Below are 19,208 nucleotides of genomic sequence, written 5' to 3' on the forward strand. Positions count from 1 at the left end.
ACCAGAAGTTGCCAGTCACCTCTGCTGACTTCTTCCTCTTTGGTCAAATAGAACAGCTGACACTATTAAAGTGTGGTCTCTATTTATATTAGCGCACTGACCTAACTCTGCTAGAGGTAGTCAGTCATTATTTTTTACAGTGTAAAGGTGGATAGCTGATTAGAGGGTTTTATTTAGTAGGGCTATTCATCTCCCTCTTGCTCCTGAGCTAAATTTTGAACTGAAGTAATTTTATGAATCATTGATGCCAGTCATATTAGATAAAGAGATTTTTTTTAACCAAATAAGCAGATGTGCCATTTAGTTTTCCCAATGATTCAGAAAGCATCATCTTTATAAGTATTTTGGATTCATTAGCTCTTTCAGCCAAGCAAAATGTTTATGTAACTTTTACATTCTTCCCTTGAGCAAGAATCAAAAAGAAGAAATAACTGTCCCTTACCCACTGGTAAGACTGAATCTTTAAATAACTGAATAAAATTAGGACAATACCAACACCTCACTGTTTGCAATTCATGCTCCAAAGAATATGTTTATTCTTAGGTGATCACAGCAGGGTTTTAATAAGTGATTTTTCTTACCTGAATTTGACCCTTCACCATTCTGTATGTTGGATTAGGATGATTGCCTTTAATTTATGTAAATGTCAATATATCAGCAGAGTCCCTGACAGTCTTGCCATATAGCTCATATGTATGCAGTAAAGTAAAATTAAAACAGTACTTCACAGAAAACAGTTCTTCTCTTCAAATCAAAATGATAGGAGTTTCATCCTACCTCTGGGATTTCACAAATTGAGACAGTATTTGTCTTTATAGCTACGCCGAGTCTATACACACCAGATGAAATTAAGTGTACTATTGAGATCAAAAGACATGTCCAGTTGATAACCGAGCCCGAAGTGCTTTCATTCATTTCCTTGAACTCCATGAATAAATGATTTAAGTGTCTGCTTTTTGGCCTAGTGTGGGTGTGGCCAGAGTCATACATGACACTTTAGGCCCCCTTTGTCTTCTTGTTAAGACCCATAGAGCCTTTTGGTGGTTAACCTTTTTTTAATACTGAATGATACAGGGAAACTTTAAGACTAGAAGACACTTTGAAAGATCACCCAGGCCATCATTCTGACTCTTAAGACAAATAGTACATAAAATTGTCATCAGTGTTTTTAATGTATTTATTATGGTGGTGATAGGCTTGTATGGGAATCTCTCCATTAATCAGTGTACTGTCTTTCAGAAAGACCCTAATATATTTACACATTTGAATGACTGTGCTCATTTCTCTTCACCTCAGAATTTGCTGTAGCTCTGAAAAGCTTGGTACGGAATGTGTTAGAACACAAAGTTACCCATATGTCTGACATCTAGGAACTCACAAAGACCAGTTGTATAGCTTGACCGAAACCATACCCTCACTGCAAAACTATATCCCATCCACCAAATTGGGTGTCTTTCTTCCACAGTACACTTCCCAACCTTATCTTTTCCGTATACAACCTTGTCATCAGGGTGAAACACCGCACTTTTAACAAATTCTTAAAGGTATATTCCCATAGCATGCTCCTCCATGCAGCCACATGCTGCACTCATGCTGCCGGTTGTCCCAGCTAACACTAGCACCTAGACTTGCATCGTTTTGTGGTGGTGTATGATCCCTTGAACACCATATCACATGCTTCTCATGCCAATGTATCTACACATATACATTCTGTCCCATCCCTAGGACCAACAGCAGGGGAAGATCCACTCCTCTCCACTGTAAAGAAATGTAGGAGGGGAAACTAATACATCAAGGTGACTGAGCCAAAGGCAACAATGAGGTGGACCAAGAACAGAGTACCTTTTTATGGCCTCTTCTGGAGGAAAAGCAATTGTCAAAGGAGGAAGAAAGCAGAAGCTGTGGTAGTTTAAGGGTCCTTTCCGTTCAGTGGAACCTGGGGCACTGAAAGAGCTAGGATTTGGAGAAGACCCATGTTCCCTGAACTCTGCTTATTAGTTTCAATTCAAAATGCCCTTTGGCTTTCAAGAGGCTAATCTGTGTTACTTTTGTATCTAGGCTAGCTCAGTTCTCAGTTTCTTCATTCATTCAAGACCTATTTATTGAATGTCTGCTATTTGCCTGAGCTCCTCATCTTCTCTTTGTGACCTAGTCTTATTCAAGAGCTTTCAACAACTCAGTCAAAACATTTTACACAGAAAAAAATCCTTTGTGCTATAATTTTTAAGCCATTTATTTTAATACATACGAAGGAAATTTACTGAAAAAGTGAGACCCAAGAGAAGTGCATTTTGTATCTAAAATTTTTTTATTTTCTTTTCTTAAAAACCTTCAGCATTTAGTTATAACCACAACATTTTCCTCTCAGTCATCCTCAGGGATTTATGTTGTTTTACAACTCTTCTTTGTGAAAAGCTTCTGGTTTGGTGTTTTTTCCTCCAAGATGGTGTGCTGACTTCCTAGTGTTGACCTTGTGAGCAGCTTCCTAATTTTGTCCCATATTCAGAAACCGAATATTATCTCTAACACTACATCTGTATACTCAGCCTAATGGAGAGATGCTAATAGTTGAAAAAAAAAAAATGAGTGTCTTAATGACGCATAGTTATCACCATAGAAGCACTGTGATATGAACAGCCCATTATACACTTTTTTCAAAGAAGCTTTTCCTTTAGAAATTATCATGTTTTCAAAATAGGATTTTTAGGTCCAAAATTGTTGAAATAGTCATTCCATTTTGAATATATTTTTAGTAGAAGAATTACATTCATTAATTTCAGGCATCACAGGAGAGTTGCATCAGTAGCCTTTCGTGAGTAGATGGCAGTGCCAACAGGACTGACCTCCATTGGGTATGGGGGTGCCTAAAGCCAGTGGAATATGGCAGCAGTCCTTTCTGAACTGTATACATGTGAAGACTATCCTTTGGTTTGTGGCTGTAGCCACGGTTTGCAGGGCCTGTCGCTGTGTGCCACAATGCCTCTCCACCTCCTAGCCTGCTCGGGACCATTGCTCAGAGCCAGCTCCTTCTTCCTGACGGATGTGCATCCGTTTGGTCCACCCGCTGCTCTTTCCCAGAATGCCAGAGCTGTACAACACCTGTCCAAGTTGGGCTCCTTGTGCCCTTAAGTGATCTGTCTTTCATCCTGCTTCCGGCATCTCCCTTCAGCTCACCATTCAGCAAATTCTTGGATCTCTTGCTGCATTTCATCTTTCTTACAGGTCTAGGCCTGTGGAGCTCTGTACAGCGAGCAGAAATGTATTGCTGAGACTGGCTGTGTGTGGGGACTTAATACTTGTTTATCCTCTTCTTCCTTTTGCTGACAAGTAGGTGACCGGTAATGAAGCTACATAGAATGTTTGCGTAAGGCCTGCTTTAAGGGCACAGGTGTTGACAGCCTTATGTCTTAAGTGGGGCCTGGTATGTGATGACACCTGGATATGAGAGTTGCAGCTAATCTACAGAATCACTTGATTAATGAGCTTTGTGTATGTGTCTTTTATAAATCCGGACATTCGTGGATAGTGTGATGACTAAATACTCAGATTTAACTGTTCAGTGCAAATCTTCGTGTCTATGTAGGCTTCCCTGGGCAGAGGGCCACTTGTTGCCAGTCTTCTTCACATCTTCATGCCGTCTGTAACTCAGCACTTGTCTGGCATGCATTTCCTACTTCAAGAGGATCTGTACATCAAGAAGCTCCTGGATATTTAAGGACTTTTGATAATATGTTCATTCCTTTAGGTTTTAGCAGACCTGTGGTATAGTGTAGAGTAACTTCTTTTAGGTTTCTAATCCAAACTTAAATTTTCTTTTTTTTTTTTCTTTTTGTCTTTTGTCTTTTTAGGGCTGTACCTGTGGCATATGGAGGTTCCCAGGCTAGGAGTCGAATCGGAGCTACAGCTGCCAGCCTACATCACAGCCACAGCAACACCAGATCCAAGCTGTGTCTGTGACCTACAGCACAGCTCATGGCAACTCTGGATCCTTAACCCACTGAGCGAGGCCAGGGATCGAACCCTCAACCTCATGGTTCCTAGTCGGATTCATTCCACTGCACCTTGATGGGAACTCCCCAAACTCCAATTTTTAAAAAGGTTTATTTACAAAAATTCTGTTCTGTATGTGTGTGTCTACCTGTGGACCTTTTAACTTTTAAATCAGGACCAGTAACTTATAGGACTGATGCACAATTCATTCTACTCTTCCACCAACGTAAAGTCACTTCATTTTCTCTTTTCTTATTCACGTTCCTTTATTTTACCCCCCACACTCACTTTTTCTCTTTACTCTTTGCCTGCTACAAGATTGATTCGAATCTTCAGTTTGTAAGTGATAGCCTCAGACTTGTTTAACCCTGCTGGCAAAATATGGTGTCAAAACTCTTGACAACCCCAGCTTAGAAATCGCAACAAAGCAAATGAAAACAACTAACAAAAACACATAGCTACCCTTTTATCATTAGAAAAACATAGGTTCATTCTAAGTTAGTACCCTTTCTCAGTTTAAAGTTTCCAAAAGAAAATTCTTTTAGCAAATTTGCAAACATTTGTATGCACTTTCAGAAAATTCCATAGGAAAATAATGTAGCATTATTTATTAAGTACTGCTTAAATTTTAAAAGCATGTATAAGATTCTTGCCATCAGTTTCTAAATCTTAAGCTACCAGATTTTTTACTTTGAGTTTATTTTAAAACCTCAGAGTTTAAAAATTTACATTTACTATCCATAGATATTAGTTTATATGGAAGTTAATACGGAGGTAATCAGACTTAGAATTTATATAATTAGAGAGTTCCCATTGTGGCTAAGCAGGTTACAACAAACCCAATTAGTATCCATGAGGATTTGGGTTCAATCCCTGGTCTTGCTCAGTGGGTTAAGGATCCACCATTGCTGTGAGATGTGGTGTAGGTCGCAGACGTGTCTTGGATCCTGCCTTGCTGTGGCTGTGGCATAGTCTGGCAGCTGCAGCTCCAATTCGATCCCCAGGTGTGGCCCTAAAAACCAAAAAAAAAAAAAAAAAAAATTTATATAATCAAATATTTCATGGTCAATAAGATCTAATTTACATTATAGTATAGTTATGTACAGTGACTATGACTTTTTATGTATCTGTTTTTTAATAAGTTGTTAAATTTAACATTATGTGCACATTTTAAAAATATTTTATTTCCTGTCTCCTTTATCTTTTCATATTTAACTTCTTTTTTTTTTTTTTTCTTAACTGATACAAAAAAATATTAGCGAGGATCTGATTGGAATCTGAAGCTACACTCTGTTTCTAGTTCCAGCTTTTATCCAGGTTGCTTTAAGCAAGTTGCATAAGTTTGTGGCTCAGGTTTCCCCAGGTTACAAAGTTTATATAATGAAATCAATAATACAGAGTTGCAGGATTTTTTTCCCTATCCCACTTGAATGCAATGCTATTAATAGATTGTTATACAGTCTCATATTTTTAAAGTACGTGCAATCATACATCATAATATATAATAAACTAATATATGTTAATAACATAAACAATTCAAAATATACAAAGGCATTTCGTCCAAAGTTGAATTAAATCACTGGAATCGCAGGAATAAATCACTGCAGTTTTAGGAAATGTTATTACAGTGGGAAAAAACTGGTGTCTGCTAACCTGTAAATCCAAAATTATTATAGTACTAATGAACTATAAAATGAGTACTTTTAACTACATTCTAGTAAAAATTATTATAGGGCTGAATTTCATGTTTTTAAAGTATTTACCATGTAAAATTACTTTAACTTAATAGCTAGAATTACTATTGGACTTCATGCATTTCTATGCAGAAGTTAAATCATAATTGTTTTCATCAACTATGAACTTATAATTCTGAAATTATTTTTCAGAATAAAATAATAACTTTAGTGAATACCATGTACTTTGCTGAGTTTGTATTATTTTCTACCAGTTGAACATATCTAGAAATTTTGTGCAGTTATACGTTTGTATCTTTTAGCAATTCTTCTTGTCAGTAAAGCAGCCCTTTTTTTCTGATATGGATTTCTGCTGTATAATTCCTTTAATTTGCTCAGGAGAAACTAAGTCAAAAATAGTCAAAGAAGTAAATCTTAGTCATGTGCATTTTTAATCCATTCTGCTAGATTACAAGCCATTCCATTTCAGATCAGTATGTTAAATGAAGAATTCAAATAGCACATGGAGAAGCAGAGAAAGCATTCCTAAATGAAGGCGCTTAATAAAAGAGACTATCTAGAAGAAAAGGATTTTTATCATTTATTTGCATTTGGAATAGTATTTTCATTTTTCAGTTTAGTGCAACAAATAATCCAGGAGTACCTACAGTGTAAAGTGCACTAGGTAGGCACTTGCCACACTTCTTGCTCTTATGAGCAAGTCAAGAAAAGATAAAGGTGATTTTGCATGATAATGTTCCTTCTTTGTTTCTGGCTAATATCCAGATAATTCTAAAACAAGGAATAATATGTCCATTGAAAAATAAACATAAGGACATGGCTAAAAAAAGTCATATGTGAGCAAATACAGAAATTTTCATATGCATGTAACACATGCAATTCCTAACGAAGAGACCTCTATTTGAAAAATCCGGATTTGTTCAGTTTTTTTAAAAAAGATCATTGAGCACATACTATACTGGATATGACAGACTAGGCTAAGTTTCAGTCATATAGAACACTCTTTAAGGAAATTTTTCTGCTGGTACATTTTCCCATTCAGCTGTTTTTGCTTGAAAATTTTATTCTATGTTAAAGAAAATTTCTTCCAAGGTACGTGGATAAAATGTTTGTCCTTAACACTTAATGCATTAGGTAGTTTATATTTTCCTTCTTTCGGTCTGTCTGTCTTTCTTTTGCTCTGTAATAGTGTAACACTTCTCCCTTGGTCAGTGTCATTAAGCAGAATGTGCCAGTCCATCACATGAAAAGTAATGTCATGTTTGGTACATAAAGTCAGTTTTTGTTATAGGTATTGCTATGTTTTGTCTCCTCAGTTTTGCTTATGCATCTAGTCTTATCAGCAAAGTCTTCTGGTTCTCCCTTCAAAATACACTCAATTTTTTTTAATTGACTACTGCTCACTAACTCTTCTTTCGTCACCCTGGTCCAAAATACCATCATCATTTGCTTGTATTATAGACATGACTTCTTAGCCAGTCTGCCTACTTTGGCATTACCTGCCTATCTACTCACAGCACAGAAGTCAGAGTGATGCTTTTAGAATAGATCAGATCATGCTTTGTTTCTGCTCTGTATGGTCCATGGCTGTCAACCATTAGAATGGATTATAAAGCCTTCAGGGATCAGGACCTCCTCCAGCCATACTTTCTTTTCCTATGACTTCATCGCCTGTTATATGTCTCAGGAACTCTACCCTGACACTTATCATATCAAGCAGGTTGCTGCCTCAGGGCCTTTGTACTTGCCAGTCCCTGCCTGATATGTCCTGATACAAATTCCAGGTGCCTGCTGCCTCTTCTCTTTTTCAGTCTCTGATCAAATATTATCCTCTCAGATCTCCCTTGACGACCTATTTTAAATTGTTCTCCTCCAAATCAAGCCTTCCCATTTTCCTTCTCTGCTTTATTTTTCTCCTAGTATTTATCATTATCTGAAATATGGATTTTACTTATTTGCTTACTGTCTCTCCTCTCCCTACTAGAATATAAGTTTTTTCAGGGAAGGGGTTTTATCTGTTTTGTCTACATCTATATCCACAGTAACTAGACCAGCATTTGGCAATAGTAGGAATAATAAGTATTTAATCGATAGAAGAAGAAAGTATGAGGGAAATTGATCATGTCTTGTCCTAACAGCCCTAAAATGACTGGAATTTTTTAAAAGTTATGATCACATCCCAACTTTTTATCTTCATGGGTTTTTCTCCACGTGTTCCCTGCCCCACCCCTACCCATAATGTAGGAGCTAAAAATACAGGAAATGAACATTTTTAAAGTAAGTCACAGGGTCCTCTTTCCTGTTTGGAAGGCGTGTGTGTGTTGGTGTCAAACATAGTAGGTTTGAATTATAGCCCAGCCCTTCATGAGCTGTGCAATCTAGCTGCTCATGTAAACCTCTCTGTATCATATTATATAGGGTGGAGATAATGATGTCTCCATGCTTAACCATTTTTTTACCTTCAAAAGTGACAATTCCAGTCCATCCCACTCCTGGAAGTTTGGGGTTGGTAGTTAGTAGATGCAAACAATTGCATGTGGAGTGGATAAGCAATGAGATCCTGCTGTGTAGCACAGGGAATTACATGAGGTTCACTTGTGATGGAACATGATGGGGGATAATTTGAGAAAAAGAATATATATACATATGTATGACTGGGTGACTTTGCTATACAGCAGGAATTGGCAGAATATTGTAAATCAACTATAATGGAAAAAATAAACGTCTTTAAAAAAAAGTGACAATTCCATATTGTTCAAACCTATCAGAAATAAAAGAAACAAAACATGGTCCTGTTGACTAGAAATAGTAGTTAAATGCCTGGCCCATGATGGGCAGTCAGCAAAACTATATTATTTCTCGCCATTCTTGCCTATAAGCAGATGATGTAAGCACAAAGGGTCACTATTAAAAGAATAATCCTTACATCTAAAGGGATCTGTGTTTTTTATGTTAGCATCAGTGTTTCTATTTTCTAAGCCATTTATTTTGATAAGTGGATAAACATCAGTGAATATTAAGACCTACAATGTAGAATCCAGCCCATCTGCATATATAAGCAAAGATAGAAACTGCCCAAGTACAAAAAAATAAGTGCATTTTTTATTTAAAACCAAAGCCAATATTTTAAAAAAGCTTTTATTAAGGTAACAGTATTATTTTAACTGGTCATGAATTTTCAGCAATTAGATTGTTTTCATTCACTGGTTTTTGGCCTCCATGGTATCATATAGTAGGCACTCAGTACATTAATGAATGAATTCTGAGCTTTTTACAGTAAGTTAATTTGGATTGAACTCTTAAAAATTTTTAGTTCAGCGACATTTTTTTTTTTTTTTTTTTGTCTTTTTGCTATTTCTTTGGGCCGCTCCCTCGGCATATGGAGGTTCCCAGGCTAGGGGTCGAATCGGAGCTGTAGCCACTGGCCTACACCAGAGCCACAGCAACTCGGGATCCAAGCCGAGTCTGCAACCTACACCACAGCTCACGGCAACACCAGATCCGTAACCCACTGAGCAAGGGCAGGGACCGAACCTGCAACCTCATGGTTCCTAGTCGGATTCATTAACCACTGCGCCACGACAGGAACTCCGACATATTTTTTTTTTTTAATTAAACGTGAACTATTTTAAGTAATGACTCTGTCTTCCCTCATTTAACTGGTCATTTTATCCCTGGATGTTTTCAAGTGTTTTGAAATATTGGCTTACTTTTGAGTGTATCTTGATTACCCCTGATGGGAATAAAAGAAAAGTATGTAGACTGATTGTTTTGGACAAAAGTAAACAAAATACATATTTTAAAAGGAATATATCTATTCAGAATTATATAAACACTCTTCAGGCAGACTCCCTCAAGAACCATCCTTCCTGGAGATTCTGATTGCCTAGCTCAGTGTTTCCTCGAAGGGCAGCCAAACGTCTTGACAGAATTTAACAGCTTAAGTATTTGTTGGTTTTTTAAATAATTCATTGTAAGAGTATAGAGTTCTTTATTAATATCACCACGTGTGGTTATTTACATTATGTCTATCTAGCAAAACACAGATCACAAATATTAAGAAGAGAATTTTGGATTTTAGGCAAAGTTTGAGTAATAGACAAAAAAACCCATCATCACTATGTGTTTTCACATTTTAAAAGAAAGAAATTTGCTCCAAAATGTCATTTGCTTTCACTTTGAACTAGAGAATGTTTTCATTTGGGGAAAATAACTTGCCATGGTGGTATCTATTTTGGGTACAGAGTATTTTTATTCTCTACTTAGCCTACTTTACTGGGAGTTATAGTATTCTAATCAAACGTTATATCACATTATATAGAGTTAAGGTGAACAAAAATGTAAAGAAGTTGCTGAATAGTTGAGAAATACCTCTAAAAAGGTTAATGGTCTTTAATGACAGAAAAGGTAGCTTATATGTATGTACTGTAAGTTACATTTTATGATAATTTACATTTATAATACATCCTAAAATAAATGAAAACGACAGTAATATATTGTTCTGAAATGTATTGTTTTACAATCCTTACTGGGCTGACATTCATTAAAATAAGAATAACTTTACTGGTCCTGTAAAATTTGGCCAAGATATTCCAACAAGTGTTCATTGACTGGGGGAAAAACAAACAAACAAACAAAAAAACAATGCACAACCTAGATTTGAGAGTTATGTTTCAGCAACCTTACCTCAGTGACCTGAGGAGTACAGCCCAGAAAGCAGCCTCTGAGACAGCTCTGAGGAACTGTTCCAAAGAGGTAAGAGAGGAGCCAGGATATATAGGACTTTTTGCTGAAAAAAAAAAAAAATATATATATATATATAGTGAAACATCAAAATATTGCTGCTAATCACAAAAAAAAGTTAATGCTTTTAGGGCTTTTCTGTTATGGGAAGATGCAAGAATCTGGGCTTATGGAAATTATTCCTTTGATATGTATCTTAACTATCTAGGGCCAGTATCTTGTTTTTCCCATCCTGAATTCCCCTCAGGGTGCAACCATCCGGAAGCTGCAATGGCTGAGGGCTTAAGGGCAGCAGCATCTATACTTTACTGAAATGGGAGGCAACATATTTGGTCCAGATACTTTTTTTTTCATTTTCTATAGTTGATTTACAATGTTCTGTCAATTTCTGCTGTACAGCAAAGTGACCCAGTAATACATATATATGCATTCTTTTTCTCGTATTATCTTCCATCATGTTCCATTACAAGTGATTGGATATAGTTCCCTGTGCTATACAGCAGGACTTCATTGCTTATCTACTCCAAAAGCAATAGTTTGCATCTACTAACCTCAAACTCCCAGTCCACAAACTATTAAGTTAATTTTTCTAAGTTGAATTTAGAGCAGAATATCCCCAGCTGAATTGGATATATAGTGCCAGTGTGAGGTATCACTTTAATAAAAAGCATTTGCCATGAGAACTCATTTAAGAATTTCTGGTTTGATAGAATATTTTCACCCTCCCAAATTAACCTTTGAAAAATGTAGTAACTAATCACAGATATGACTCTTGGCCCTAGGAATCTTATTACTGCTATCTGTCACATGCATGGGGACATCAGAAGAGTTATAGGAATTCACATCATTTTGTGAATGTGTATGTGTATGATGAAAATGGGAGGTTATTTTCCTCCAAACCTAAGTGAGTCTTGCAAGTTGTGACAAGCTGTTGTAAATGTATCCAGACTAACTACAGCTATGCTTTTCAGTCTATTTTCTGACATCTCAGAAGGTGACAACAATAATCAGATCATTAAAGTTAGGCATATAGGCACATATATCACACTGAGCCCTGGCCTTTTCCATAGACAAATACATTATACAGTTGACTTATCAAGGGAGTCTATTATTTTCCAATAATTTTCCAAATTAAAAAAAAGTTCCTTAATTACATGATTTGTGCCATAAACTTTTTTCACTAATTCTCTTATTTACTATTGATTGTAGAAGCTCTAGTTCTTTTAAACAAAGTGTGGGTGAGTCTGGGTTCTAGGTCATGTTTTGTGAATTGGCCTTTCTTCTTCCACTTCACTAAACCTAATCTGCCCTTGCAATTCCCATTCATTGATTCTGGAAGCATGGATTAGATAATGATAGACTTTGCAATGCAAGCTGCTGGAGATGAGAATTAGCGAAAAAATATGGGGTTACAATGACAGCAGATGCCACTGCATATTCTTGGGCAGTAGTAAGATCTTGTCAGTCTCATCAAGGGAAATGGCTCCAATGAGATGAGCACTACTTAACACTGACAAAAAAGTAAAATGACATAATTAAAATATCTGTATAATCTATGTAGTGGTGGGTAAGAACCACTTAGTGTTAACCTCGTTAAGGCAACACTGGTGTGAGAAATACATATGATTAGGAACCTCTGGGAACCTAGGAACAAGGGGAAAAGACCTTTAAAAAATCATATAAGACTCAATATATGTAGTGCCAACATAATATTTTTTCATACTCTATAGTCAATCTAGTTCTTTCTCAAAAATATCCAAGGGGAGTTCCCGTCGTGGCTCAGTGATTAATGAATCTGACTAGGAACCATGAGGTTGTGCAACCATGTGATTGCTGCTTGCTCAGTGGATTAAGGATTTGATGTTGCCGTGAGCTATGGCGTAGGTTGCAGACGTGGCTTGGATACTGCATTGCTGTGGCTCTGGCGTAGGCCAGCAGCTACAGCTCTGATTAGATCCCTAGCCTGGGAACCTCCATATGCCACAGGAGCAGCCCTAGAAAAGGCAAAAAGACAAAAAAAATTAAAAAATTAAAAAAAATCCAAGGACATCAATTAATTTTGGTGGATCTTTTTGCTTGTCTTTTAATTTTTACTTTTTGCAAAATGAACAAAGATATGTGATGGTTTTGTAGCATGTAGAATATCCTCCTTAGCTCTTCCTGCATTCTTTTTTTTTTTTTTTCTTTTTTTATGGCCATGCCATGGTGTATGGAAATTCCTGGGCCAATGATTGAATTGGAGTTGCAGCTGCAACCTGCTGCAGATGAGGCAACACAGACCCAAGGTGCTGCCATTGGATTCTTAACCCATTGCACCACAGTGGGAACTCCTCTTCCTACATTCTTGATCCAAGGGAGCACTCATGGATCAACTAGTTGAATAGTTCAGGAAAGTGTAGTTATAAATAAACTTAGCTAAGAATGTATTCTCTTTTTTTCACTGAACTCAAATTGTATACTTTTTATAAAGGAGTAAGTTATTTAAAAGAAAATTAATGATAAAATAAGCAACACCAATAGAAATCATTGAAAAAATAAAAGCCTATACTCATGGCTGCATGGGATTTTAACCCTTCTCCATATTTTATACTACTGACTATTCATGCTGAAGGACAGAGCATTAACAGATTGACATTTATTTTTGACCTGAAAGATATATGCCCTGTTTTGGCTAATATCATGTAAAATTGATTAGAAGAGGTTAGTTAGAATCATTACAGTTCCAAGATCTGAGGAAAGCTGGATTTCCTTAATGACAAAGCAAAACCCCCAAAAAGGTACCAAAAAAACCAAAACCAAAAACAAAAAACCTTATAGACTACAAATTTCGTCTTAAATCTAAGCAGTTGATAGGAATCTTTGAACTAATTTCTTAAAATCTTTTTTTTTTCCATGTTGTCAGCTCTTAACTGGAAGTGGTACCACACCTATCTGATTAATGAAATATCTTAATACTTAACATACTCAACAGTATTCATAATGTTTTTCTATTTCTAGCTTCTACAAGTCAGCTGGGGGTGGCAGAACAGTTATTTTAATGTGGCTGGGCTGAATTCTTTCACATCAGCAAATGTTCCATATAATACATAGCTTCTTCAGACTCTGAAACTTTTATTTAAGCCATTTTAATGAAATCTTTATAAATACTTTATACATCCTTTAACTTAAAAAATAGCAAATATTTTGTTTCATCCTCAGATTCAGACTCATTTTAGGAATGACACTGCCATATTTTGTAACCCCAACCTTTTTTAAAAATCTAAACATATTTTCACTTATACTAAATAATCCCAATGCCAGACTTTTCTGTTCTTAAATATTTGTTCATCATTTATTGTTGGGCCATAGCACTTTTACAGGGCTAAGACTAATAGTAGTTCCTTCCCAATAAACAATTTTGAAGCTAAGAAGAGTTAGTATTTGTAGAGCAAAGTACAAAGATGATTTGAATAACTTATCTTTTAAGTTTTTGAAGGCCTCTAGCAATTAAAGGGCTAAAATGTTGATGTTACTAAACAGGTGATTTCTGGATAATTGAGCTTTACAATAATTTCTTGAAAGCAGTCTTGAGTAGAAATTTGTTAATTTCCGGAGGTTATGTTTGAATAAAATACTATGGATTATTAAACCAATCAACTCCAGAGTTTACAACAGCTTTGATTTTAAAGCCAAAATAATGGAAATTACTCTCCCAGATATTAATTAACATATCAAACTAGTGAAATAAAAATAATCACTAAGAAACAAGCTGTTAATGGCATGGCAAACTCCGTACATAGCTGAGTTGATAGGCACCTTTTTCTATAAAACTATCAAGAGCGTGAAAATGATCCTAATTTGTATATTTGACTAAGATAATAACTATTCCCAACAGTTATTTTTACTAATGGCAGCATGGAAAAAGACAATAAAACCGTGGGATACCAGTTTTGTGAAATTGGTGTAATAATTAATTACACCTCTGGCCTAGTAATTAAGTGGTCATTCACTTTGCCAGAGAAAGTTCAAAGGCATTTAGGTGGCTCATTTAAGTTTATGATTTCAAAATATTGAATTAGGCACTGTGGGCTGGAAAGGAACATAGATTTGTGAATTAAACAGCAGACAGCACCTCAGCCAAATACAGCGCTAGCCCTGGCACAGCTTCTAAGCTTGCTGGATGACTTGAGCAAGTCACTTAACCTCCCTGTCCTTCAAGTCTCTGACAACCAAGTGCCCAATAACTCTGAGACGTGTAAAAGTAGTAGTTAAATTAAACGGTAAATAAGTAGAATTGCTAAACTAAGATGCTACACCTCAAAAAGGCTAACAACGATTTTACTTGTTCAATGTTTGATCATTGAATATGTAAATCTTTAGGCACAGTTCACTGAAGATTTCAGTATTCAATACTCTGCTTACATTTTTGTAAATACCAATTTGCGTGTATAAATTCAGTTCATTTCCTAGGCCAAGTTTTACTGCAGGCCAGCCAGGCTTCTGAATAAATTTTATTATTAAATAGTTTCACTTTTGCAAACTAATAAATTCAAAATCTGAACAAAGGTTCAGAAAAACCCAAGTTCACGTAACGTGGATCTTTTTCTCCATTCAACTTTCTTGAAATTAAGTTTACTCACTGACTAGATACGCTAGTTTATCATTCTAGACCTATACAGGTTACTTCACAATTCAAAACACTGTTGCCTCACATATGGTGGTCACTGCTGATTCTGAGATCTGCAAGATCTGTGAGTGCCCGGTTAACATAATCATAGCCAGGGTACTGCCAGCCATGATCATCTTCACCTACGTATTTGGCCTTTATCTAATGTTTGAAATTGTACACAGCACTTTATATACATTGTCTATGTATTTATTTATTCATATGTGCATACATGTACAGCCATTTACTCAATTACTAGCTGTTAAAGGTAGAAGGTGGTGAAGTCCTGGTCAGATCTGTGACTGTCCTGTGATAATCCTGTAGGAGGATGCAGGAACTCAAATAGCCATGTCTGAGGCACTCAGAAAAGTTCATACAGAGCAGATGACATTGGAGCAGAGAATGGAAGGAGAAAGGAGCAATGAGGGGAAAGGCACAGAATTATCAATGAGCCAGGACTGGTTGGGAAAGAGTGAGTCCTTTGGTGTAGTTGTAGATAGATTATGTGCAAGCCCTGGGGGAAAAGAAGTATCAGGAGACAAAGCTAGAAACGGAAGACCTTTAATGAACAAACAAAGAAGTATGAGCTTTGGCTCCCCAGAGACTGGAAGAGCAGCACGTTCAGCTGTACTCTGTAGAGAGATCATTCTGTGGTGGTGAGGAGTGGAGGGAGTGGGGAGGTGGTGAGGAGTGGAGGGAGTGGGGAGGTGGTGAGGAGTGGAGGGGGTGGGGAGGAAACCTCAAGGCAGGAAGGCTTAGGCACTTCTGACAGTCTGCGTCAGAGCAATGGCAGTGAGCCCAGAGAGAAAGAAAAGGATCTGAGAAAGATTTGGATGAATAAAGAGGAGCTGGTGATCCACACAAGGAATTGAAAAGAGGCATCAAGGATTTTCATGTAGGCAACGGAGTAGATTACGGTGCCCCATCCAAGATGAGAAATGCCAGAGAAGCAGCAGGTTTTGCAGAGAAAATACTTGATGTCAATTTTGAGCACTCCACGTCTGAAATGCCAGGACAACAGGGAATGTTTAGCTTGCACATATTAAAATGAACTTGAAGCCCAGAAAGATTTAAGGTCAGTAATAGCGATTTGGTGGTCTTCAGTAGATGGTCAAAGTCAGAGGGATAAATGAGATTACCAAGAGCAAGCAAAAGAAATGATGAAGAGGCTGAAAACATACCCCATGAAATAACACTGTAATTGCTCAAGGTAAATTATATGACTCATGGATGACTGAGAAAGAGAGTACTTGAGTTTGTTTATTCAAGTATTTATTGAACATTTACTTTATGCCATGTACTGCAGCTTGCAATGGTGAGTATCTACCCTTGTGGAGTTCAGTGGAGAAGATAAACAAATGCACACAAAGAAGTACGTAAATACAAGTGTACCAGCAGGCATAGCATCTAACACAGGGACCTTTCCTAAAACAAGTCCAAGTAGGCATTTTTGAAGAAATAATAGTTGAGTTGAACTCTTATAAAAGAAATGGAGGAGTTCCCGTCATGGTGCAGTGGTTAACGAATCCGACTAGGAACCATGAGGTTGCAGGTTCGGTCCCTGCCCTTGCTCAGTGGGTTAAGGATCCGGCGTTGCTGTGAGCTGTGGTGTAGGTTGCAGACGCGGCTCGGATCCTGCGTTGCTGTGGCTCTGGCGTAGGCCAGTGGCTACGGCTCCAATTAGACCCCTAGCCTGGGAACCTCCATATGCCGCGGGAGCGGCCTAAGAAATGGCAAAAAGACAAAAAAAAAAAAAGTTAGAAATGGAGGCAAAGATGGGGGACACTGACAAGAAGAGGGGACCGCTCATGTGAAGAGTTGGCAGGAGGCAGAAGGGTGTTCATTTTGAATTGTTGAGAGAGGGCACTACAGGTGAAATAAAACCACCTGTGGGTGGGGCTGGTGATTTGGGCAGGTATAGATTATACAAGGTTTGGTAGTCCTGTTCAGACACTTCCACTGGACAAGAAATGATGGATGCTCATACAGAGCGAGGGTGAGAAATGGACTAATGTGTAAGGCCTTAAAGGGGCAAAGTCAATAGGATTTAAAAGATTGGGTTGGGAGAGGTGAGATGAGGGAGCCAAAACGATTCTCAGGCTTGTTTCTGTCTCTTGCAACTGGATGGCTGATGTTGTCATCCCCAGGATAGAGGTGCCTGGAAAAGCGATTAGGTTTGTGGTGATAGACATTCCTATGTTCAGTTTAGGGTTCATGCTGGGTTTGAGATATCAAATGGAGATTCCAAAATAGGTATTGCCATACTGATAAAAGGTCTAGAAAGGAGGTAACATTTGGGAGTCATGGGATTAGACAGCTGTTTAAAACACTGGTATAGACTGAACCATAGGGATAACAGTGTACGGTAGGAGGGCCTCAAAGCGAGCCTTTAAAAGGGATTGAAACATTTAAAGTCCAGGTAGAGAAAGATAACATGGCAAATCAGAGTGAGTTGATGTGACCAGAAAACTGGTAAGAAAAGCTGGAGGGAAGAGAAAGGAGGGGGAGTGTTTCAGGGCGGTGGAAAGGAGCAATCAGCAAGCCCCACGCCTGTGCTCTGGACCTCTCTGTTAGCCAGAGAGAGAATGTCGGTCTGCATATCTCAGAGAACAGTCATGATGCTCAGATCTGATGATGCTTGAGAAATGTTGCAATCTATCGGCTGTGTTATCTCATAATCACTTTGAACCTGATGGTGTTCCCAACCCCTTTGCAGAATTTCAAGGGAAGCAGTGGTACGCAGGATCTCGAGTAGCCCCCCCACTGGCTTTCCTCACCTGCCTTCCCTCTAGGGACCTGGAAAGCCCCAGAAACTACTTGGGGACCTGTGGGTATAGGCATGAACACCTCAGTTCTAGAAATAAAAGTACTCAGTTCCCTGTGGTTAAGTGGCAAGTTATGAGGTGGAAGCTTCTGGTACTCAGGGAACCCCATGCTGGTACACTCTTCCCTCACCTCAAGTGTGATTAGTGATACATCACCAGCTCTCCCCACTTGGACTTCTGGAGTGGCCATTACTTGATGTTCGGGAAGAGGGGAGGCTGGATGAGAGGGGGCCCCACCCACAGAACATGGGCATGCAGACCCCCAGCCCGGGGCCTGTCCCTCAGCCTCACTGTTGATGAAAGGCACTGGAGCCAGCACCAACCCTCGGGCTCCCTCTAGGTCACTGTGGCAACAGTCCCAACCACAACAGACTACTCCATACAAATGATTCATTCCCAGCCTTCTGCTTTCCTTTCAAGAGCCAGCTGTCATGTGCTGCCCTGACTCACTCAAGCGCCTTTGCTCCAGGGAAATGAGCACTCTAAAGATTCCTGAGCTCCAGGCCCCTCCTGAGCCAGGAGAGTCACGTTGCCTTTATGATGAGGCGGCACAGGAGCATCCTGGCTTCTTTCCATTTGCTGTCCTGCCAGCTAAAGCACTGCTGCTTCTGATCATAAGAACGAAGAAGACAATTTGTGTTGCTTTGATTATGCAGCACAAAAATAAATCCAGTTGTAGGATGCAGCCTCTTGAAGAACTGAGTATTTCCACCATGGTTCACAGTGAGATATGGCCATGTACACACCGAAGTTTCTAATTTCATGTTATGCTTATGAAAGAATCCAGAGACTTTCAGAAACTGACCCTGAACTTTTCACACTTTACAAACTAAGTCTTAGGGTAATGAGGCTCTTCAAAGGGCAGCAATCTTATGTTCATTTTTTTCTCCTTTTTGTCAGAAAAAATTGACATTGTTTTCTAAACTGTAGGTTTTTCCTATGAGCCACCTAGCATCCTAAGAATGCTGTCAGTTGAGGATTTAATACCAGGAGGAAGTTTTGGTGGTCACATTTTCCTAATTTCATTTCTGAGCTCCTCTATATCGGTGTCCTTTATATTCTGGAATTAGGTCAGCTGTCAGGCGTTTTCGCCAAATGTTCATACTGATGAGGCCACGGACCAATGAATAACTTACTGCCTAACTAAATTAAGCTAAAATGTGCCACTGGCACCATCCCTATTACAGAATTATTCCCTGCCACTACTTGTGTTAGTATGTTTTGATGTTTGATATATTACAGATATTTGTTAACCAAGTGAGCATGGACAAGAAATGTTTTAGGTGTGGATAGGAGCTAAGAAACCCTATG

The 19,208-nt window shown here is 38.1% G+C and overlaps 1 protein-coding gene across 1 annotated transcript in view; it reads left to right on the forward strand.

Annotated features, from left to right (window-relative positions):
• CAMK2D (calcium/calmodulin dependent protein kinase II delta) overlaps nt 1-19,208 on the forward strand; it is a 305,299-nt gene that overhangs the window by 266,252 nt on the left and 19,839 nt on the right.

This window comes from Sus scrofa, chromosome 8 (assembly GCF_000003025.6).
Source record: "Sus scrofa isolate TJ Tabasco breed Duroc chromosome 8, Sscrofa11.1, whole genome shotgun sequence".
NCBI lineage: Eukaryota > Metazoa > Chordata > Mammalia > Artiodactyla > Suidae > Sus > Sus scrofa.